This window comes from Mesoplodon densirostris, chromosome 13, assembly GCF_025265405.1.
Source record: "Mesoplodon densirostris isolate mMesDen1 chromosome 13, mMesDen1 primary haplotype, whole genome shotgun sequence".
Lineage (NCBI taxonomy): Eukaryota > Metazoa > Chordata > Mammalia > Artiodactyla > Ziphiidae > Mesoplodon > Mesoplodon densirostris.
The window spans coordinates 14,664,373-14,689,159 of record NC_082673.1 but is presented as its reverse complement, the minus strand read 5'-3'; the positions used below and the strand labels follow the sequence as shown (position 1 = coordinate 14,689,159).

General features: G+C 40.7%; 1 protein-coding gene across 5 annotated transcripts in view; it reads right to left on the bottom strand.

The window, feature by feature from the left end:
- The window catches only part of SULF1 (sulfatase 1), a 164,197-nt gene that overhangs the window by 109,129 nt on the left and 30,281 nt on the right, over positions 1-24,787 (bottom strand). For all 5 annotated transcript variants that reach the window (XM_060115978.1, XM_060115974.1, XM_060115972.1 and 2 more), the window contains exon 2: positions 20,365-20,455. The gene's annotated coding sequence lies outside the window, so the exon portion shown is untranslated. The remainder of the gene's footprint in view (positions 1-20,364; positions 20,456-24,787) is intronic.

Here is a 24,787-nt window from a genome sequence, read left to right as displayed (position 1 = left end):
CTCCCTGTAAGTTACCATTTTTGTTACCAGTTTATTTTCACAACTTAAACATATTACCCCTCTCATAGTTTCTACTTCTTTTTACCACGATCCCCGCCTTCCCCAGCGAGACTACGTCTCACCAGTACGGATATCCCAAAACCATGCGTGGTGATCTCATTTCATCCCTACCCCCAGACCTAAATCACACCCTGTCTCAGGTGACATTGATATGGCTCTGTCTTCTAAGAGTTGTATACCTGAAAGTTGGATTTTTCAAAGAAAATTTTAGGTAACCAAATATTCCAGTTTTCTAGGCAGAGTTTACAAGTATATAATTAAAGAAAACCAAGTATTGGAAGAAAAAAACATCAAGAGTTGCCTCAATCTCAAAGCACAATCCTAAATTGACTCATCTTTTGAGAATCAGATCTTTTTCAATGACTTTTTCTGTATGAGAGAAGAAATTAGAATTCGCTCCTGTCTGTAAGATTTTTCATTCTTTTTCCTATTTGAGTAGTGGTGGAAGAATTATGAAATCCAACCAATCATGACAACTGTCCCATCTCAAAGGAATTGTTGAATTGGGGATTTAGGCTGGCTCAGAAAATTAGCATATTTATACAGTCTGTTTGAATTCAGTGGTGGGGGAAAGAGTAGAGAACAGCAGGTGGTTTCATCAAAATCTCCGGGAAACTCTGAACTCCTCATTTTTAAGGTTAGGAGGCAACGTGCCAAAGGTCACGTGGGGCAAAGGGCAAGAAGACTGAAAGGGATTAGAAGAAGATAGAGACTGTGGGCTTGGACATAAAAAGAGTTACTGGGAAAGCAAGAAACTGGTGGATAGATCACATTTTATTGTCTGGCTTAAATTATTTAGCAAAACTAGCCTTCTTTTAGTTTAGTGCATTATCCTGGGGCTGGGGAGGGCGTAGGGAATCAAACTATTTACACATTCCCTCCTTCTCATCTCCCTCATCTTTGTCTCTCTCTGCTCCACCCCAGTGAAACACATACGGATTTTGTTATCCAAGCATCATTTTCATCATGCATTTTTCCTGCAATTCTAGAGAAAGAAAAATACACATACGCACACGCATGCGCGCGCACACACGTGTCCACACTATATGGATAGGAGCCACACGATGAGACTCTCATTCATTTTTAAGCCTTTCAATCTGTATGGATAACGGTTGTTTATTTTTCATTTAATCTATCTATCCGGCTTTCTGCCTATCCTCTATTTACTTAGGGACATGTGGAAAAATACATCCTTTGGAGACACCTGCAATTCTGGTTTCTGCGTAACTGGTATTTTAAGTAAACCAAAACGCTGTGCCTGCCTAGTCCCTAAGCTGCCCAGGAATCTCCTGCTGACACCGGCCATCCTCTGGCTTGGGGCATCTGGGATGACATCTTTGGCCCTTTCCGCAGAGCCCTTTGTCCTTCTGACCTCCAGTTCTTTCCTCTTGCTCTGCTGGTCATTCGCCTTGTCTTTTCACTTGCCCCCAGTGACATGGCTATTGTAAGGTTTTTGTAGTAGTTTGGTTCCTACTGCAAGGCCTTCTATGGAACAATATGCTGGCTAGCGGGTTGTTTCCCGTTTGCAAACTGGACGGGAACTCTCAAGACCATCCTCACTCAAGCTGCCAGCTGAAGCCAAGCAAGAACCATTCACACTGACATCTATAGTCTGTATCTCTAGAGTGTTTAAAGTACTTTTGGATGATTCCTATCTTTCAGACACTTACAAGAGATGGTTATTTTGATTTTTTTTTCTATCTTTCTCATGAAGCAAATCCCATAACTTGAGTGGAACTCACATAACCTCGCTCTATAAGCTTCAGCAAACAAGTATTTTGAAGCATTTAAAAATATTGACTAATAAAAAAATCATTTTAACAGACTGACTAATAAAATAAAATTTAAGAAAAGACAGGTTGATCTTTGGGAACAAAAGTCCGTAAGTTTAAATTCTTCTTTGCATGAAAACACAGCCAATAGGTCAGGGAGGAAGCCCTTTCTGTTTCAAGGCTATTGAAGGAGAGCTCTCTGCCTGGATGTTAACTGCACTTCTAATACAAGGAAAGGGATTTTGTTGCACTCAGAACACCTAGTTGATGAAAAAGTTACTGGAAAATATTTCGTGCCACTGTCCTGAGCATCCTGAAGCTGGCGAGTGTGCGCAGAAGTCTGGTATTTGGTTGTGTTAGCAATTTGTACTTACAAACTTTACAGTTCTTGGGAGGATCTGGCCAATTTTCATTATTAACTTCCTTTTGTAAAATGTATTTTATTGAAGTACAGATCATTTACATCGTATTAATTTCTGCTGTACAGCAAAGTGATTCAGTTTTATATACATATACTCTTTTTCATATTCTTTTCCATTATGGTTTATCACAGGATATTGAATGTAGTTCCCTGTTCTCTATGGTACAACCTTGTTGTTTACATTATTAACTTCTAATCATTTTTCTGAATATATTCTAACAAACAATAGAGCTGGAGTTATCAGCCACTGACGAGTTTTAAGATATATGTATCAAGAGCTAAAGACCACTCATTACCCCTATAAAGATGCAGTTTCTTGCAGTCACAGTGGCAGGGAGCTTCAGCTCACACCAGGCAGTCTTAGGGTCATCTTAGAATGTAAGCTTCTGAGAACAGAGCCCACGGGTCACACCCAACATCACATCCTCACAATATCCTGCACGTATAAGGTATGCATTGACATTTATCAAATGAATGAATAATTGAGATTTGCCATTTCAAGGGAAGTCCACAAAATCCTCTTCACATAGTATCAGCCACCTGGGAAACTCACTGTAATTTATAATTGCTATTTACAGTAAAGTATAAGCAAGATGCTAATTTATTTAAAACCCTCTACTTAACGTTCTTTCCCCATATGAATATTTCTTTCTCTCTACCTGATTTCCTAGAAGAGTGCAAGGAAGGTTTCTTCTGCTTTACTGATTTTTTAAAACAAGTCACCTGGTGTCATCCTTGCCCTGACTCACCACAGGCAAGGACGTGACTCATAAACACAAAAAGGAAAATTACTCTGGGGAACTTCTACCTGGCCATGTTTCTTGATTGCACTCCAAAAAAAAAAACCAGGATTTGTTTCCACTACAAAATGGAACTTACAACGGGATTAACAGTCAAGTGACTTAGTCCCACTGAGCTCCTTCTGAGTATCTGTGGGCTCAGATTTGTACAGAATCTGACCAAGGTGCCATTTCTGACTTCCAGGAAAATTTTTTTCAAATATGCCTATGGCATCAAGAATGGAATATGGCTTAATGATGAAAATATAAAAATTTGATCATCTCCCCTGAGTCAACACAAGGATAAACACTATTACTTTTACAGGCATAAAATCGTATAGAGGTCATCAAAATAAATTCACGTCTGAATGATCTTTTGTTAAAGTAGGGAGAAGATGCAAAACCATAGAAAGGGGTAATAAAGCCACCGCTATACATATAAAGCACTATTCACTCCCCTTCAGAGATTTCAGCTCTTTCTCCCAGCAAAGATACTTGGTTTATTATTGCCAGAAAGCAAGCCTAGACCATCTATGCTTAAATTGGATTCCTTCTTCTGTGCTTCTATTGTTTGACACCTTTCTAAGGACTTTCTTGTTTATTTCACTGTAAATCAAGAAGCAGCAAGTTATGGGGCATCTTGATGGTTTCTGGCAGGGGAAAGGGAAAAAATTCATTGTGGCAAAATGTCACTTTTTATGAAATGCAATGATTTATCCAGGTTCACGGGTAACTACGCTGTCTTTGAATAATATAATTCTGGAAAACTCAATGCAAATTTGGGTGTATCTTCTGACTGTTATGTTAAAATCTTCCTTAAAGTCTGCCAGCTCACCTGCCAGCTTGCCTGCCCCTCTCTCCCCCCCTTCCTCCTTAAATTTGTGTGCTTTCTTATTTCTCATCATATGAAAAATTTCAGCTCGTGTTATTAGATTACATAGCCTACTACTTCCATAGATTGACCCCAGGACATTCCTCCTCATTTCCAAGTGATTTTAGCTTCTGCTTCACTCTCCCCACTATGACACTGTCTGAATTCTTGGAAATTCCAGAGTTCGTGATGTGAGCTTACCAGCTCCATAGCCTCTACCTTTCTGGACCACCTCTCCTCTATCCTAGCTACTCCCGGGGCCGACCTAGTCAATCCCCAGCCCTTAGCAGTACCAGGCCAGTACTGTCACCCTCCTGTCATCTCAGTTTCATGCCTCCTGCCCTCGGACGTGTCTTGTCTTTCCACGATGCCAACCCCAGCAATTCTTGACCCAGAAGGGCTTTTCAGTCCTTTGATCCAACCACCCTTTGACCAGCCCTTCCTCCCTTGACATCCTCAACCCCTCCTAACTAGGTCAAGTCATTATAATGAGTCTTTGCAAATACTCTCCACCCACTTCCTTCTCCATCACTTCACCATCCTTGCTTGGCGCACCAAAACCCTGGTGAAATCCAACTCCCTGCCTGCTCCTCGTTTGTACCTGTGCAAATAAACATGCCTAGAAAAAAAAGGTGTCGCCCTGAACAGTCCCAAGGTCAGCCAGGCAACCACACCTGCTCTCCCTCGTGCAGGTGCTCTTCCATTCTCCGAGATGCCCTTCCAGTCACCTCCCTTCTCCTCACACCCTCAGCACTCCTCCTTCACTCGAGCAGATCACCTCGGTTCGGACTTCACTCAAGAAATGGGAGCAACTGGAAGAGAACTTCCACAGGCTTCCCCCCACCCCAGTCCCCGAGGTGCTCACCTACCAGCCTCTGCACCCCGATATCCTGCTTTCTCATCTATTCGAGTCGATGAATCATCTGTGCTCTCACTGTCTGAAGCCAGTTCTACACCTGCGTACTAGCTTCTACTTCTTCTCTCCTCTTCAAAACATCTTCGCGCCAGCAACGCTGCCCTCTTTTGTTCAGATCATCATTCTTCCTCGCCAAATGACATCTTTCCCATAAGCGTAAAAACGTGCTTGTTATTTCTTCCATCTTTTCAAAACCTTCTTGTCTCTCATCAACTGCTGCCCCACATTCCTTTGCTCCGCTTGCAGCAACGTCCTTGGGAGTGTTGCCATGTTTCTGTCTTAGTTTTGCTTCTCCCATTCTCTCTTACGCCGACTACACTCAGGCTTTCTCTCCCTCTACTTCGCCAAAGTTGCTCTCAGACTTGGCACCAATGACCGCCAAGGAGATCAATCCAACCATCAGTTCTCAATCCTCATCATGCTGGACCTGCCATACACAGTTATTCACTCTCCTCCCTGAAACACTGTCTTCATTCAGTTTCTAGGAAACCAGCAACTCCTCCCCCCTTCTTCTTCTCCCATTTCACTGTTCCTCCTCAGTATCTTCTCTTCATCTGTCCCCTTCTCTTTGACCTCTTAATGTTGGAGTACCACAGGGGCAAGGCTAGTCTTGTCTTTTCTTTCCTCGGTCTGTACTCACATCTTTGTCGATATGACGCTAATGACCTCCAAATGCAAACCTCTGTTCCCAAATACAGACTCATAAACCCAACCACCTGCTGACTCAATGATACCTCCACTTGGAGGTCTAACAGACACTTTGAACTTGATTTCCAAAGCTGAACTCCTCATCTTCCTCCCCAGAACTCTTCCAACTGTAGCCTTTCTGATTTCAATTAATGACAACTCTATCCTTTCAGTGGCTTTGGCCAAAACTTTTGAAGCATCCTTGATTCTTTTCTTCCCCACCCCTCCCAATACCACGTTCAATAAGTCAGGCAGGGCTTCCCTGGTGGTGCAGTGGTTGAGAGTCCACCTGCCGATGCAGGGGACATGGGTTCGTGCCCCAGTCCGGGAGGATCCCACATGCCACGGAGCGGCTGGGCCCATGAGCCATGGCTGCTGAGCCTGCACGTCCGGAGCCTGTGCTCCGCAATGGGAGAGGCCACAACAGTGAGAGGCCTGCGTACCACAAAAAAAAAAAAAAAAAGTCAGGCAATACTGTTAACTCTGGCTTCCAAGATAGCTGGCATCTGACTACTTTTTATTACTTCCACTGCTATCACCAGATCGGAAGCACTCTTCTCTCTTTCAGTAGCCTTGTAATCAGTCTCTCCATACCTTTGCCATCTGTAGTCTACTTCAACATGACAGATAGAGAGAGGCTTTTAAAATAGAAATGAGAATGTACTATCCTTTTGTACAAAATCCTGCAATGGCTTCCCTTTCATCCAGGGAAATAGCTAAAAGCCTTCTTGTGGTTCACAGGTCAGGTGCTGGTCTATTGTGGCTGATCTGACCTCATTTTCTGCCACTCTTCCCTCTCCTCAGTCTATTTCCATCATCGTGGTCTCACTGTGGTTCCTCTAATGTGTACGGATCTTGGGACTTTGCTGTAGCTCTTCTCTCTGTCTAGAATTCTCTTCCTCAAGATATCCGGTTGCTACTTCCTCACTACTTTCAAGTCTTGTTCCAATCTTACATCTCAATGACACTTTCCTTGTGAACCCTCCTTAACATTGCAACCTACACTGATGGCTAATTTTTGCTCGACTTCTCTTTTATTTCATAGTACTCACTACTTTCTAATATACTGTATATATCTGACCGATGTGTTATGTTTTTACTTCTATTTATTTCTTTAAAATGTAAGATCCACAAATGTCAGGCTCTCAATACTTCGCTCACCGAGAATTAAATGATGCATAAGTGAAGGAAGGAACAAAAGAAAAAGTGAATTAACCTGGTCTCACTGAGCTATTTATTTGAAAACCCTTTTGCTGAGACTTCAAAAGAAATTCTTTCCCTAAACTGTTATGCCTGACAGTAAGAGCCTCTGTTACGGAGTCTGACTGGTTTCTCAATTAGAATGGGTTCCAAGTAGCTGAGAAATTCTCCCTCACCTTATACTAAAACAAGGTATAACTGTGCCTCAGCTGCTAGGACACACTCCGGGGACATTAGAATAAGAGCTTTTTGGAAGACGGAACTAGGTGAGTGGCCTCATTTTAGGGTCTGATATAAAATCAAAACTCAGAGCAGGTTCATCGAAAGCCTGGCCAAGTTTCCTGTAAGCCTGGCTCACAGGGAAAGAGAAACTAAGCTGATACATCATTTCAAATGGAAACTATGCAAAATTCAGTGGCTTTATGTGGTTTCAACCCCAAACCAGGTGGAACCTGAGGCTTTGGCAAAGGTTCACTTTAAATTCTTAACTGGGGAATGTAAATCAAGGGGGGAGGGAATGTTGGAGAAAAACAAACTGAAAGAAAACCTTCAGTTCTGAACGGTTCTGGAACCACAAACGTAAATCACTGCTCTGTAAACGTCATCTCACTCAGGCTTTAAACAAGTACGATCATTATTTTGAAAAAATTCCCTCAACAATGAACCAGCTTTTGTTATCTTATATTAGAATTTCAGGGCTCCTTCACACTCATGTGGAGATCAAATTATTATTTCCATCTGGTAGGTTGTGTAAAAGCATCAAGATGAAAAGGTGAGTTGTCGAAGGTAACTGGAAGAATGAACCAATGTCGCATTCACAGCTGAGTTCCTGGGCCTACAAAGCTGCTGCCTGTCATTGAAGGGAACCAGAGACATAGTCAAAAAGAAACAAAAGGAAATTTTAAGAATCCCGTGGATCAAATGTGATTAAGTATTAAAAGGCTGTGGTTTTGATAACAGCAATATTGTATGAACCCTGAGTTGACCTACAGAGCAGGAATAATTTATCAGTAATGTGGTTTGTATACATGAGTGTGTGTGTGTGTGTGTGTGTGTGTGTGTGTGTGTGTTTAGGACTGGAATAATTCTGAATTTTAGGGACCCTTTAAATAGTTAGGTAAAAGTATTCTAATTATAGGAAATTTCCCATGTCCAGAGATTTTAAGCATCACAGATTTTTAAAAGACTTCCACAAATCCTATATTCTTCCAGATACAGGTATTTCTTATATACAACCGCTTGTACAGGTGTTGTATTAAGGTTTCAGAGAGAAATCTTTAACAAGAAAATGCAGGACTTCTTTTCTGCCCAATTTGTGCAGTTGACCATAATTCTTAATTTATAAGTCTATTTTTGATCACAGAAAGAAAGCTAGATAGACATCTGAAAGACCAACTCAATGTATCTTGCTATTTAAATGAAAAGCCATCACAGTCCATGGCCATCAGAGACTAAGGTAAATGAAACTACAGTCTGGATATTTATAATCCTGGTATATACTTAGGGGCAGAAATCCCTGAAGGTACATAACTGCATTTGCCAACTTCATGAATGTTAAAAACAGCCACCGCTAATTTTAATTCTAGAATAACTTGTCATGAGTGTCCTATAAGTACCTGAAAACGTGTGATTCCTATTTCTGGATACTGGCGTGTCACAGCTATAAGGAACCTTAAGTAATCTTAATGTAAGACTAGCTTACCCTAGCATTGATCTCTAGCTTATACGAACTCAGTTTGATAGATTTTTCTCTATTGCTTAAAAAAGCACATGTTGGGCTTCCCTGGTGGCGCAGTGGTTGGGAGTCCGCCTGCCGGTGCAGGGGACACAGGTTCGTGCCCCGGTCCGGGAAGACCCCACATGCCGTGGAGCGGCTGGGCCTGTGAGCCATGGCCGCTGAGCCTGCGCGTCCGGAGCCTGTGCTCCGCAATGGGAGAGGCCAGGGTAGTGAGAGGCCCGCGTATGGCAAAAAAAAAACAAAAAAAACAAAAACAAAAGCACATGTTACAGAAGCACTTATATATTTACATCAATGTCTCAACTAAATACAGAGACCCTAAATATTGTGGATCAGTTTAACAATAGCCATTCATTCATCAGTATTTACTGCTCCTGCTAACTCCATGTTAGGCATTGAATGAGACCCTCTTACTGCCTTGAAAGGTCTTATTGCCTAGTAAGGAGAAAAGAAAAAAAAACAAAGTCTGAATACAAATATGGTGGGACTCCTATTTCCAGGCAAGATGGAGCAACTGGTATCACGCTAATCCTTCTGCTGTAAACAGCCAGAAAAAAAAGTGTATGAAGCAACCATCTCAGACACTGGACAATAGGCTGTGATCTGTGAGAGAAGGGATACAAGTGAAGTATGTCTCACTAGAGACACTTTTCTGGGCTATGGTACAAAGAGGGGGGACCTTTGTACATGAAGAAATATTTGAAAAATTTCCAAATGTGTTACAAAATGTAAACCCACAGATCCAAAAAGCTCAACTAATCAAAAGCATGATAAATACAATGTGATGAATACCATAACAGAAATACACAAATGTAAGCCTAGAATACATTTCAAATACATAATTTTTCTTGATTAATTTCTGCCTATATTTTTCTCCTTCCTTCTGCACATCCACTTGGAGTATTCATCAACTCCTCCACTATCCTCTTACCAAGTGTCAAGATGATTGGAATATGTGGTGATGAGACGGCATGGAAGCAGAAGTAGACAATGAAAGCGTAGAATGAAAATATAGAGAAATTCTTGTCTATTCCCTCTTTGTTGTCCACTGTCTTCTTATTCACTAAATCACTAAATATTTTCTTCTCTTATTTTCTATTCATGCCTTACAATGAATTTACCCCACTACTTACTGTTTAAAGCCCCCAGGCTCTCATATCCTCAACTTTCTCACTAGGCTTCTTCCATCAATGGTCCTTATGTTCATTTTGCCCCATCCATCGACCTACCTTTTAAGTGCCTCATGGTGAAACCCCATCTTCTTTCCCTCCCTTAAGGCTTTTCATCTCTCCTAAATCGTTTACTTCCTGGTTCTGAAATTTATGTATCATTAGAATTTCAGGCCTGAATATTTCATCAGCGTTGGTTCACAAGAGAAGGAGGAATCTTTTTTTTTTTTTTTTTTTTTTTTTTGCGGTACGCGGGCCTCTCACCGTTGTGGCCTCTCCCATTGCGGAGCACGGGCTCCGGATGCGCAGGCTCAGCGGCCATGGCTCACGGGTCCAGCCACTCCACGGCACATGGGATCCTCCCGGACCGGAGCACGAACCCTCGTCCCCTGCATTGGCAGGCAGACTCTCAACCACTGCACCACCAGGGAAGCCCGAAGGGGGAATCTTTACTCTTTTTGCAAGGGCTGGGGAAGCAGTTAGGGGATGATAAGCATAGATGAGAAGATGGATTTCTAGTACTACAGCCTGTCACATGAAATGCCTTTTTCCTACTAAAATTTTAAACTTCTTGCTTAGATTTCTAAGCAGGCCTGCTAAGGCATTTGTCCTTTAATAGATCTGTAAAAAATATGGCATCAATAATAATGTTACTGGATAACAGTATAATATAGACCAAACCACCAGTAGGTGGGCTTATAAATGATCATCTTTATTTACCATTGTCTCTTTGTAACCAGGGATCTGCCTGTATTTACAAACAACCATATCAACGAACGTTCCATCTCAGTGCTAGAGAAAATCTAGGGTCAGCCTGAGTAAAGGAAAAAAGTCAAAGTCACTTATGTTTTCATCCTGTATTCTTATTGCACCATTTTCCTGATAAACCTCAGATGAGAGGTACAATTCTCATCTGAGTAGTGATCCAATCCTTGGTAGGATACAGTAAAGGCATAATCTTGTAGAATCTGGTCACGTAATCTTAGAACTGGAAGTGAACATCTATATCATATCACAGATGAGGAAACAGAGGCCCAGAAAGATTAAGTGCCTTGCCCAAGGTCTCACAGCCAGTTAGATATGCAGCTGGGACAAAGTCCAGGCCTCCTGAAACTTCCCCTTATACTGTCACCCTTTCAATATCTTTATAGACAACAACAAAAATACATTGTAGAATCCCTTCCTAGAAAACTTATTAAGAGTGTGGGTTACTATTTGTTTCTCAAATGTTAGTGCTTGCTGGAATCCTTTCCGTCTCTTTTTAGGAATATGGCTGAAATGAGGGCAGTCGGACAGGAAGACTTGACTATAACTAGTGCACGGGTGGGCCGTCCCCTGGCCTGGAGACTGCCGCTGATCAAACACCACGTGGTGTTGTGGCTCTGCCTTTTTGCCTCATGGGAGTCACGGTGCTTTGTTCACATAAAATCACATTGTTTCAGGCATCTGACCACCAATGTGGTTTTTCTGCTATCTCCATCTTGTTATTTTTCGGCCATGAATGGCTGGACCATGAGGCTTGCAGCTGTCTCTGTAGTGTTCCTGTGTCCAAATGGTTATGGTCCTTTAGAGTGATCCCTTGTAACAAGCTACTTTTAAAAGACATTGATGTGTGGCGAAGAGCTTTGGGGATTATTCATTCATTATTCCACGGGGTCCCTGCCTTTCATAACAACTCTGTATGTGCCTGGTATCTCTCACTAAACTCTACAGACAGATTTAGGTCACAGGCTCCTCCTCGATATTTAATTCTGGGTCTACTTGCATAGGAGCCTTTAAAATATTCAAATACTTAAGCAAATAGAAGAAAAATTGAAACATGAATTTAAAAATTCACTACTAGGAACTGGCCCAGGCCAAAGCACGGCTCCCTCTTTGGGGTAATTCACAAAGCTCAATATAACCAGAAGTTTGCAACTTTGTTTTTTATACTACAAAATGAGCATTTATTATACACTCAACTGTATGCAAAGTGCTGTGCTCAATGCATAAGAAATGGAAAGATGATAGCATTCTAGTCTCAAAAAGCGCACACTCCGATGTGAGGCACAGACAGGCAAATGACAGTACAGTACACGCAAACTTTCAATAATATGAACCGTAATGAAAGTACGAAGTCCCCAGGCTTCTCAGATTCATGCGATCTGCGTGGCCCTGGGGCTGGTGCTTCCCACACACCGTCTCTCTGAGCCCCTCACAATAACGTTATGAGCTAAATGCCCTTTTCCACACTTCACTGAAAGGCACCAAGAGGATCAAAAAGCTATGCCCACAAGGTCGGAAATGGTGGACTATCTCCATGGACATTTCTTCCCTCACACCAGTGGTCCTCGGGGGGCCTTAAAAAGGTTCAGACTTGGTTCTGCACACCATGGGCAGCCACCGCACTGCTGCTGATGCCACGATAATGATCACCTTTAATTTTCACTTGGGAGACGATGAAGACGGCACGAACAATACTCGCTCACAAAGCACTTTTCTACTCCTTCTTTGGTGTTGTGGGGACTTGCCCACTCTTGGCACCCCTATATACTTAAGGGTGGAGAAGGAGAAGTGGAAAAACCAAATGTCAAGTTTATAATTTTAAGATCCTGCAACAACATTCAATATGACGTTAGAATTCTGAAGTTTATATAAAAGTTTTTTTCAGAAGTGTACAATATAGGCAGAATGAGTGCTCTCCATTGGGTGAAAACTCTCCCCAATATTGAGGAAACCGCTCTTCATCATTCTCTAAGGATTTTTTTTTCTCTCCTTTCAACAAGGGAAACTTATTAATGGCACAAACAGAAAAGCAGGATACAGTACAGCTGTCAACCTAAAGCTTTGAAATTCCATCGTCATTTAAATGGTGATAGTTATAAAAAAATCATCAACTACATAATTTACAAACAGAGGATTGAGAAAGTTTTCCTGAGGCAAATCCATCTTACGCTTTTGTGGCTCTCCACGTCCAGCTCTGAGGAGCTGCACTGAGGCAGGGTCTACACCAGAGAAGAAGTATCCAGACTATTTGAGGATCAGAATCCCAGCCCAGTGAATCATTAGAGCCTCCAAATGGAGAATCTTTGTATGGGATTTTAGTAATAATTAGTTTTTATTTGTTAATATATGCTAAATCGTGGTTGGCTGGGGGAAAAAGCTGAGGCTAAGGCTAAGCAAGTCTAAAGGGAAATCAGAAATTAAAAAATTAAACACTGGTTTAAGACAAGTTTTCCATATGGATGCTCATAATATACTCCCAAAGCACTTTCCCATTTACCGTGTCATTTGACTTTCTCAACAACTGTTACAAGTGAACCAATGTAGATTTTAGGTGTGTAAGCGTGAGGTATTATTTTTGGTATTATTTGTGAGGCATATGTACATGTGCTACTTCTGACCAGTGCCCATTTCCACAAGGTGGGCGCTGTGGCCCGTGACTGGTTTCTGTATAGCGCCTGTGTGTATGTGTGTGTGTGTGTGTGTGTGTGTGTGTGTGTGTGTGTGTGGTGTGTATTTAAGTGTATGGAGTTATGAGCAGACAAACGTTATGGGAACTTATCTACTTTGTGCATTTCTGGATTTAAAAAAATTTCACAAATAATAGTAATAGTTAACTTGCACAAAGCACTTCACTGAGTGTGAGGCATTGTTCTAAGCCCTTTATGCATATGGAGTCATCTAATTCTCTAAACAGAGAAACAAAGGCAGTATTATTACTGGCCCCCATTTTTCAGATAAGGACGCTGAGACACAAAGAAATTAAGCTACACAGTTAACCAATGGCATAGCAGAGATTCAAACCCAACAGTCTGGCTCCCAAATCTGTGCTTCTAACCACTACTCTACACTTCTCTCTTGCACCACTATAAATTAGAAAAAGAGTTTTCTATTTTAAGAAGAGAAGATCACCTTTGCTGGTGATAACGCTCAAACTTCTCCCAAAGGCTCTTTTCACGTGACCCTAACACACATCCCTGTGTACATTTTCGGACACCCATGAAGGCCAATAACTCAGCCTAGTGATTACCAGGTAGGTGATGCATGGTCTTACTGTCTCAACAGGAGCCCGGAAGAAAAAAAAATCAATGTTTCGATAGTCCAAATTATTGTCTGTCATATTTAGGAGTTGGTTGTCACTGGAACAGTTATTCATACATACATATACCAGTCATACCACACAAACTCTGTGTTCATATTTCCATAGCTAGAGAGAAAGTTCTTTACACTAAGATGGACTTTCAAACCAGAAATGTAAATTACATTCCTCTCCTTTCACCCAGAAGCGTCGTTTCAGCCCTTACAAACTACGAAGCTGCTACTGTACCTGACATTTGAAAGAGATTCCTCTATAAATCGATGCTTAGGGGTGGAAAAAACAACCAGACAATTAAATATTTCCCTAAGAGAAAGGCAATCTTGTGACAAGCACTGACAGAGGGCAGAAGGTTGTCATTTTTTCTCTCTGGCCTCTGTCTGGGGGATAGGCAGGTGATGGCATTTTCTTGATCCATTTGAATGCCAACAGCAGCCAATCAACAAGATCTTGAAAGCAACAGCCCCTTTCCCCGGTGAGCCAATCGGACACAGCTTTTTCCTAATCATAAAGATTACTTGGAATCAATCGTTAACCTGAATTCCAACAACTACAAGCGTATAATCCAGTAGGAGCTATTTTTTCACTCTTATTTTTAATGCTTCAACCAGTAAACGTAGTTCATTTTGAAGCTTTTCTTAAAAAATGCACTGACTACATAGTTATAATCCTAGTGATTCTACAGCCTTCCATCTTTGCCAAGCATTTTTGAATTTTTGCCAGCTATCAAAAATACACATTGGGATTAGTTTACTGGCAGAGATATACAACTAAAAGAATAATGAGGGAGAAATAAGGTGCTGGGAATAGCACAGTCTGATGGGAACTAATGACTACCACGCAATACCTTAGCCTGTTAATATTATAATAACAATAGGTTGTGTTCCGAGCGGCTCTAAACACCTGCTCCCTCTAAAGGTACTTTTACATCCTTTATCTTCTATTTACAACAGCCCAGTGAGGGAAGGGGGGTGAATATATGCTAATTGTGTAGAAAATTACATAGTAAACAAAATACCTATAATTGGAATCAACTCTCAATGTAGGGTTCTTTGGACAGCAGAATTTTGTGACTAGTTATATTTTGATACACTTATCATTGGGAGAGGTATTCTGAATATCTATATCCCGTGCAGCACAGCACTGATGTGCTGCAAGGCTGCTAGTTCTCTCATGACCACTGTCCATTGCTGAGTATCATCATGTCTGGCCAGACCAGACTCCTATGAATATTGTAGGATGGATTTAACCTGCTGGAGCATTCTTCCTTCACATAATAACCAAATACAATTTAATGTAGAAAATGCATCCAACCTTTTCTTGGTGAAACTGTAAAAGCAAATAATTTTAAAATGAATTTTATGGTAAATCCATTGTAAGAAGCCATGCCTGATCTACTTGCTTAGTAAATAGTGGATTTGCTTAAACACTTGTATTTTAGCTGCCATTGTCAACTGGCTATCAATAATGGACTCAAGATTTCTTTTAAAGACTACTAGAAAATAAACAGAAAAGAAAATTAAACACTGTCCTGAAAACTTGGGAACTTCTGATGGTACTGACCATTTGTTTGGAAATATTTTGGTTATTTTAAAATTTTTAAATAATTATTCTTTCTCAAAGGTCCTAGAGCCTAACTACCTTCCACTTAAAAAGAATGGAAGCAGAAATCACTGCAGTTCATGTTAGAATCTGCCCAAGTTAGGACTCCTTCAAAACGTGCCTCTTTCCATGTTGATAACCACAATCCACAGCAGCTTCAAAACACTTTTGTGGCATATACATCACCACCTCCCAACACCCTCACCACAAAAGATTCTCTAGTCATCAGAGCAAAAACGTAAGACAAATATGAATTCTCACTGTAATCCAATTTTACTTTTACATCTTTGTATATTCTACAAGAGAGAGAAAGACCTTGTCCCTAAATACATATATGCACCCGAAGACCAGTGTTTTACCAAAATTGATCATTTAGTTTTACAAATTCTCTAAACCACAGATGCCAGTGTTAAAAGGCTGCAATGTTTCAGTTCTATGACAAATATGCAGCAAAAATATCCTAAAAAAAAGGCCTCAGTCAATGACTTATTTGTTTTAAGCCCTATTAATGCAATACAACAGAATCTTAATAACAGGATCTGACCCTACCACGTAATTATTCCAGGGATAACTTCTTAGAAAATCTAACCTTCATTTGTAATTGTGATGCGCTCTTGTGAAATCTAAGCAGATGAATGAGGTTAAATCAGGACACTATTGAGAGAAGGAATCTAAAATTGAATGTATCTGCCACCAGTGGAACTAGGCACTTGAGATCGACACAGATCAAATGTTTCCTCTGTAAGCAGAATTAATCAGTCCTAAAAATGTCTTAACGTGGTACAAGGCAGTATTTCTTTTCAGGAAGTGCCAGCTTTCTACTGAGAAATAGACTGTCTTAACTTCAGAACACCCTTCAAAATTACCCTACCAAAAAGGCACCAATTTAAGGTATCTGGCCTGACACCAAGTTGGGTAGTTACACTCTGCTTCCTAAAATTCACTGTGTTGTAAGAATCCGAACAGTCTGTCCTAAATTGTGGCTCAGTGATCTTAAAAAATGTTGTGAACCTAGTGTGGGCCATTTTTCAGCACTGGATGAAATGATTCTGCCCTTATCTGTCTTCAAGATGTCTTGGGGGATATCTTAATGTGAGCAGGGTCCTTAGACCCCTCCTAAGGAACATGACCACAAAGCAATCTCTTGTAACACACGGGTCTGGGCAGAGAACAAGACCATTGTGTGTGACCTGATTTCATTTCAGCGAATGTCCCAGTAAAGAATGACATCATCCCATTCTTTTTCTTGATCTCCACTAGTGACTGTCCCCCCCGCACTCCTCATAATTAAACTGCTTCCCCCCTCCCATTCCCTATTCCTCATCCCCATGGGCATTGCTATTTTCTTCTGAACTTCCTGCCTGCATGTTTCATTAGGGCAAGAGCAAAGGCTTTTCCTCTGGTCCGGCAACACTGCTGGAGTTTGCTTCTTGGCTACATGAGACAAAGCATTATTCTGATGGCAGCCAGAGCAGACTGAGAGGGTCATCTGCCGGGACGGGTCTCAGTCAGTTGGGAATGGACAGGAGCCAGTTGAAGACGGCCCACCTGACGGGCACAATGTTTCTCATCCCACTGGAGTTGGGTTTTCTTTAAACACATACTCATTGGCTTGGAGGATGTATTGTCTAAACAGATCCATTTAACTATGTACATACCATGTGTACACATTTGTATACTTGTATGAACCAACCCTTGCTTTATCACTTAGATTCATACTGCAAGACTCACATGTGAAAGTATTTCATTTCAGACGGATGGAAAGATGATGCAGGAGAAAACCCTAGTTTAAAAACCCACATGAGAATGCAACCAAATCGAATTGCTGTGCGAAGGAAGGCACTGACTGTGGTGTTTTGAGTATTTGTTTTTATAAGGAAAAAGCAAAAATCAGCTTATATCCCACATCCATGTAATGGAAGATGATACACGAATTTAAACTATGAACGGTGAAGACAATGCAGAAACTGGAAACCGTTTTGATAGAAAGGTAGGTGAAAAAAATCCAAATAAAATTGTCTGTTCTCCAAGGTTCTAAATATGTAAACTATTAGGTAGTACCATACAAAATTACTGCCTTTGTAGGTCAAAAATAGTCAAATAGGAGTAATTTTCTAAGATTCCACCTAGCAAATTTTCATATCGAAAAGATTTATGGGCTTGGGTTAAGGGTGTGTGTTTTTTTTAACTCTAAAAGAAGTTCCTATTAGGTAGTGATTATATTGTTTTTACAACAAATACATGATTTTAACGGACATTGGGATTCTGTGTAATAAATTGCCTTCTTTGATGAGAAATGTTAAGAGTGGTCACAAGAGTCTGCTTCTTAGCACGTCCCAATTCATCTCTTTATATTTTGCAACAAGTTTTACATGTCCTTGGATACCAAGATGAGAATAATGTTAGTGGTTTTTAGGGTCCACATCTGAAATTGATTCTTTGAAAAGATGTTGCTTACTATTACAGTCTATGGACAATTTAAAAAAATATTTAAATTCAAATTAAGGTATTGAGTATAACTTAAATAATTAAAGTAATAAAAATAAATAAAGTCCCAGGGAGGCACAGTTAAGGCATGCTTATAACATTTTCCATCTCCAAAAAGCATCAGCAGGGCTAGGAAAGGTCTTAATTGCCTTACAAACAACATAGTCACTGTTCTAAGTTATCCCATCTGTGTGCACCAAACCTTGTCTGACAGTGAGGTTTTTGAGTCCAGAAGGTACAATAGCAGCCATTCAGATTTTGGCAGGTGTATTTCAAGCTGAAAACCAAGCTCCACAAAACATAACGGTCTGTTCCACAGGTGTGAACATTTTTGACAAGAGCTCTCAAAATCTCCCCCAAGCTGTGAAGTTTAATTGTCCTTTTGGTGTCATTATACGTGAATACAACCTATCTCTCCTTGGAACAAGAGAGAATCTTCTGGCAATCAAACAGCCAGGAGACGCTTGGGCATCTTCTGAGATTTGCCTATGACACCCCCTGGTTCTGTTTCTTGTGTTATGTATTTTGGAGGTGATGCCAAGTTCACTGAACTGCAGGTAAGCAGTTCTTAAAGCTGGAAAAAGATTATATGAAAGGACTTTATACCCCAATGACATGAGCAGAGAGGCCATCAAAAATGCACAGGGCAGCATTTTGAAACCCTAAGACTCATTAAAATGGTCCTATTTTCTAAACCTGCCTGTCTGAGCACACACAGAAAGGACCCATTTCTTTCTACAAAATTTGCCATCTGGGAGGACTGTGGCTATGTGAATACAGGTGTAGTGGCAGGAAGGGGCTCAGCCAGCTATCTAGTCCAGCTCAAATGATGGATGAGGAACGGCAGAGATCGCTGAAACTGGCAGCTGGTCAGACATTGAATTTGAATTTTCCAGTCCAAAGACAAAAAAAGCAGACCGGAGCCAGCTCTAACAGGGGTTCCGCAGATTTTTAGGAAATAAGTGTCATGTATGTTAAATTTGAGCAAGTGATTCTGATTTCATCCAGTATTAAAGTAAACGCATTTCTATTTTCTCGTAATAAGGATAGGCTGAGAATCGAAAGGATATAATATTGATACTTAAAGTGGTGAAATGACTCATTAGAGGGAGAAAAGTGTGACGTGAAAGATTAGTAACGAGATAATAAACAACATGGCATCCCAGAAAAGTGGCCTCTTCATAGCACAAGAGAAACTAAGACAGATGCTTTGAGAAATCAGGTCTTCAGTGACCTCTTGGGAAGATATAGGATGTCCTCCAGTATTAAGGGTTTCCATTCTCTTCTATAGTTAATTTTGAACGACATGATACCCAAGGACAACCTGTTTCTTTCTTACAGAAAACTTGATGCACTGGACTAGAGGTTCACAGGAAGAGGTTTGGCAAACTGACTCAAGACGGTGAAGCAGTCTTAAGAAGTCACAGTTCTACTGTTTATTGAACTTATTCCTAAGCAGATATCTTTTTCAGTTTGTTTTGGAATATTTTCCTCTCCCGTTTGGAGTTTCGAAGTAAGGAGACCTAAACTTCAACTTGTCTTCTCTTACTGTTGATTTAGCTTGGGAATAACCAGCATCCAATACCTTACTTGTGAGATCCCAGACCACCTGCCAACAAAGCTCTGAGAATTAGAGAAACACTGCCAGTGCTCATGATTTTATGTCAAGGAATGAACCCCAAGCTCCCAGCCGTTTCCAGCCGTTTCCCTTCTTCACTTGCCATTTGTAGTATGAGGACAAAATGTTTAATTCCATAAGTATTAGAAAGAGAAGCTGGAGAAATCAACCCTCAAAAGACAAACCTGAAATTCAGGTCAGACTTGAAGATTTTGTTTTGTTTTGTTCTGTTTGTGTGAGGTTCATGAGCTTTTTGGTGATTAAAGGACTTATTCCAAGTCAGCCTGGGCTAACACAAGACTTAGAATGAAAATCAAGCAAGGGGCAACGATTTTGAAAGGCTGCAAAAACCAAGAGGAACTCAACAGTTTCCATGGTGTTAGTTTTCAATGAGGGTGGAAACAACTTTCAAAGTTGACATCTGAGCAAAGACTCATGGTGTGGGGTATAGACTCGTATGAACCAACACCCCTAGGGATGTTTTTGCAGCCAAGGTTGTGTTGCTGAGATGGGTCTCCGTGGCCTGCCCTAGGTCCCACGACACTCTTGGCACCAGTGTATGTGGCCAAGGCAAGAAACTGTGAGGTCAAGCTGTGAACGAGACAGGTGACATCTGTAGTTTTCATGCCTGAAACTTTGGATGACTGCGCTTAGCTGGCCTACCATTAACAACCCCTATAATTTCCCTGAGCTTCCTGAGTATCTCATGACATGTTAATAAAGTTACATGATTCTTCAGATGCTTCTTTTGCCATTCCTGGAGATAAATTTCAAGAAATGGCTCTGCCTTTCAGCTCTCTCAGCCAAGAAGGAGGAGAATGCTACAGGAAGGGGCAGGACTATTGACTCCTGTGTTTCTGATAATTCCCCACCTGTGACACATTCCCCTCTTCAAGTGACATGGAGTATCCGGGTTTAATCAGTGCCTTGGTTCAATTAATTGAGACCAATATTTGATATGAGTACCTTTGAAGATTTTCTGCAATTATTCTGTCTTGGAGAATCTGCATGTCATTTGCCAAATTCACCTCAGATGATGGTGGCTGGCCGTCAGCACCTATGATGGAAGAAAGCAAAAGTGCCATCAGTTGCATTTCATCAGTGATTTATCTTTCAGATGTTGCCCTTTCACACCTTCAAAGGAGGACATCATTAGGAATAGCATTCTTCAAATTTCATCCAGACTGAGTTTCTCTTTTTTTTTTTATGTGGACCATTTTTAAAGTCTTTACTGAATTTGTTACAATATTGCTTCTGTTTTATGTTTTGTTTTTTTGGCCTTGATGCATATGGGATCTTAGCTCCCTGACCAGGGATTGAACCTGCACCCCCTGCATTGGAAGGCGAAGTCTTAATCCCTGCACTGCCAGGGAAGTCCCCAGACTGAGGGTGATTCTTAAAATCACTCCAAGAGACTCTGAAGTACTGTGGGTCATTCAATCCTTTTATAGAAGTTTCCATTTGACTTTCTCTTCATCAAGGGAGAGACTTTCCATTAGATTCATTTCATATTATTCTCTAACTGGACTTTGTAAAGCCAATAAAGAAGAGTTTCTTTTTAAAGGTTTACAAAATGTTCCAAGTTTAAAAGTTGAATGACGCCTAATTTCAGGTTCTAAGACCTATTTTAAAGGAAAACATGCAGAATCATGAAATCTTCTAAAGTGACTGCAAGCTACTGTTTGATGAGTAGCAAAGTAAGCATTTTCAAGTGGTTAAATTTGTTTCTATTCTGCATTTATGACAGTTGAAATATGTAAGTAACTAAAATCAACTTCGATACTTTGAATAAGAGGAAACACCCATTTTAATGCATTAAGTATTTGATGAAGCAATCTTGATGACATGAAGAGCACACTTAACATATACACGCTATATATAAATGCAGATACGATATATAAATTAGAAGAGGAAAGAGATATAGTAGCTATATCTTATAAGGATATACAAGCTATAAGACATAAGCTAGAAGAATAGGAAAACAACACACACTATTTCACAACCCCAAATTTCCTTTACCTTTAAAAAATATTTCTCTTGCCTGTGTAATACTAAGACATTTCATGTGGAGCCCTCTTACCTCTTCACTAGTGAATATTCTCAGAGATAATGGGTGTAGATTATTTCAATACAATAGACGTGGAATCTCTTCTTGTTCCGAACTGGCCCTGGTGATTCAGGTTAAATGTGGACAGTCCCAAGTCCTCTGCTCTGTTCTGGAAGCTTCACTCTTAGGGAGACTGTTGTGGTAGGACCTCCCTGCAGCTGGCCGCCTGCTGCAGAACTCTTCCTCCCATGCCTCCCTTACCCTCATCATGTCTCTTTCTGTTCCCGGCAGATCAACTCTTCCGCCCATTTCTGCCACCCCCTGTCATCTGACACACCCAACCCAGTCAGCTTTTGACCACGCCCCTGTGCTTCTCATCCTGGAAGTTGGTGAGTTCTAGAAGAACTTTTCTATTCTCTGATAGCATTATAAATTATTAAAAGCATCACGCAGATCTCCACTTTTTATATATGTTCCGGGAAGACACATAAATGTTTACGTTTGTAATTATGCACGGCACCCTGTGATCTTCCAAAGTAAACGTTTACATTTGAATGTGAGGCTACAAGTATCTGGCTGTGGTCATGCTGGATTATAGCCTATCCGTCAAACAACAGCATCCTTTCTCTGTTATTCGGAATCTCCTACTGGGAGCAGCAGGAATTCCAGGCTACAGAATCCATTGGCTATTTTGACCTTGACCGAGTTACTTCATTTCTCTATGCCTCAGTATCCTCCTCTGAAAAATGAGGATTAAAAATCATGATCTATTCCATAGGGTTGATGTGAGGATTACATGCAAACATCCACATAAGAAATTTAGAAGAATAAGTGGCCAAGAAACACTGGCGATCATTATTACTGGCACTGAATTTTTTTTAAGCCAGTAATAAAGATACAACTTCCCTTGCAGTAGTAGTTTGCAATCAAAAGACATTTTCATGGAATGAGACCAGGGTTTTCATCCATTTTATAAATGGAGACTTTGCTGTGTCATCATTAAAATTATAATGTGCAGGAGAATAGTGTAATAATTTAGAGCTATAGGCTATTAAAGAAAGAACAAAGGCAGGTATCTATACCTGCTTGATAAGTGTATGCTTGTGAGAGTCAAATACTCCTGCTGTGCTGAATGAAGTTTTATTTGCCAAGAGAGGGTAAGGAGATAGGATGACTGAACCACCACGGTTTTTAGTTCCATAATCTCGACATCAGCAGATGGATTGCCTGAATCCTTTCTGCCTTTATATGTGCCAACTTGTAATAATTCACTATAAATAGTCAGAGTACGAAATGTGCAATGGAAAATTTTAATTAAAATATTTCTCTCTCTTTTTTTTTTACAGTTTCATTAATTAACACTGGTTAAAACAAATTTATTCTTTAGTTTCAGCAAAACAGCATAATTTGGCAAATAAAACCAATATTACTAATTTTAACCAATTAATTTGATTCCAACCAACAGAATATTATTGGTTTATGGTTTTATTTATATTTAATTAGCAATCTGTTTTGGATTTTCAATGATGTAAGTGTAATTATATTATTGTGGATTTATAGTTATATAAATATAATTAAAGTAACTGATACCTAGTTTTGGCAGGGGGTGTTCATTTCAGTAACAGTTTAGTAGATAATGATGGAAATCAGTACCAGGGCTCAAGTCCATTGCTCAGGTTGACAAGTACTGCTCTGGAAAGCACCCATCAGCCTGGCTTCCTTGGGGTCCGAGCCACGAGACCCTCTCTGTGCTTTCATTTCTGCTAGAAGAGTTTACCTTTATTCCCTCCACTATGAAAATTCTAAGCACCCCTCTGGGATCAGCTGACCACCTCAATTTTCATTTATCTCTCTCCCCAGAACACTTACAACACTTAAAATCTGTGCTACACGATGTAGCATCTAGTGAGAGGGTCTCCACTGCTGCCTAGACGGGGGAAGGTCTTGTCTCTCTGGTCAGGTTTTCAGATTCCGAAGTGTGAGAGTTGTACTTGGGGCTCTGTCTACATTCTATGCTCTAATCACAACGTGGCCCCAGAACACCTTGCACTGATGAAGCATCGCAGTGTAGTCAGGATCTGAGTCACTCATTGACCCTTGGGTTGGCTGGGAGTTTATTCAAGTTTTGGTCAAGTGTATCTAATCTGAGACCCTGAACGGCTCCTGCAGCAAGAATAAACGAGCGGCCCACAGCCCTAAAGCTGGGCCACACAAACTTGAATGGAACAGGGAACCACTGGCCCAGCTTTGGGTCATTTTGTCCTTCCTTTTTCTTAAGCCAGACCTAACATTTTCTGCAAGCAATGACTCGGCCTAAGACTCAGATGTATATATGTGTGTGTGTGTCTGGAGTGAACTCACATGAGTTTCAATTTCTCTGTTCGTAAAATAAAAGGTAAGATTGGAAGACCTCCAAAATCACTTCCTGCTCTAAAATTCTATAAAATGTTGGCACATGTGCCCATTCGACATTAACATCCACAAATAAGTGTGGGTGTGCGCCAGAATTTCACCTGCTGATAATATGTCGGGAAGTTAAGTTTGATGGTTTAAGAGCTGTACTTTTAAAAGTTTGGTTTGGCTTCTCTCTCTGTATTAGTGTGTTATTGCTCTTAGCACTTAGGCATCCATGCTGGAAAGCAAGTAGATGACTGAACTGAGCTCTCCTGGCTTTCTCGGTTGTTCAGAAACTGAGCTGCACTTCCTGGCTCTCAAACTTTGTGAACTCATCAGATTTTGCTGCAGAGAAATGTCATTAAAATAACAGTCCCCGGTGGAAAACACTAGCACCATTCATAGTTAGTGAAATGCTGAAACAGTAACTGATATTTTAAAACTATGGATTGGAGGCCTTTCTTTATACTGTACACATACATGTGTTTAGATAGATGTGTGGAAGAAATGTTTGTTTGTTTGTTTTTTTCTTAAGCAGCTGTCCTTTAATTGTCTCCTAAAAGTGGCTTTAGCCTGTTGCAGAAATGCATTCTCTGCTCCCTTCACCTTGGAAAGTAATAACCGGTTCCAAACGGCTTTCCCTAAGGAGTGGCTGGAAGGTCCAAAATGTCCTCATGAGAAAGTTTCCACCGAGCCACACAAATCTTGCCATGTGGACGGTGCATGCATGTGGGACTATTACTTCATGCACAGTGACATGAGACCAGAAAACATGTGAACAGGAAGCCAAACCCGAGAGAACTGGGGAGCTTCCAGCTTTCCATAGAGCCCAGAAATGAAGCAAAATTCAGCAATATTCTGGACTCAGGTGTCTGGGGGACAGAACAGCCGCACCCCAGCCCTCTTCAAACACTGCATAGGACAGTACAGTGGCTCAGGCAGCACCCA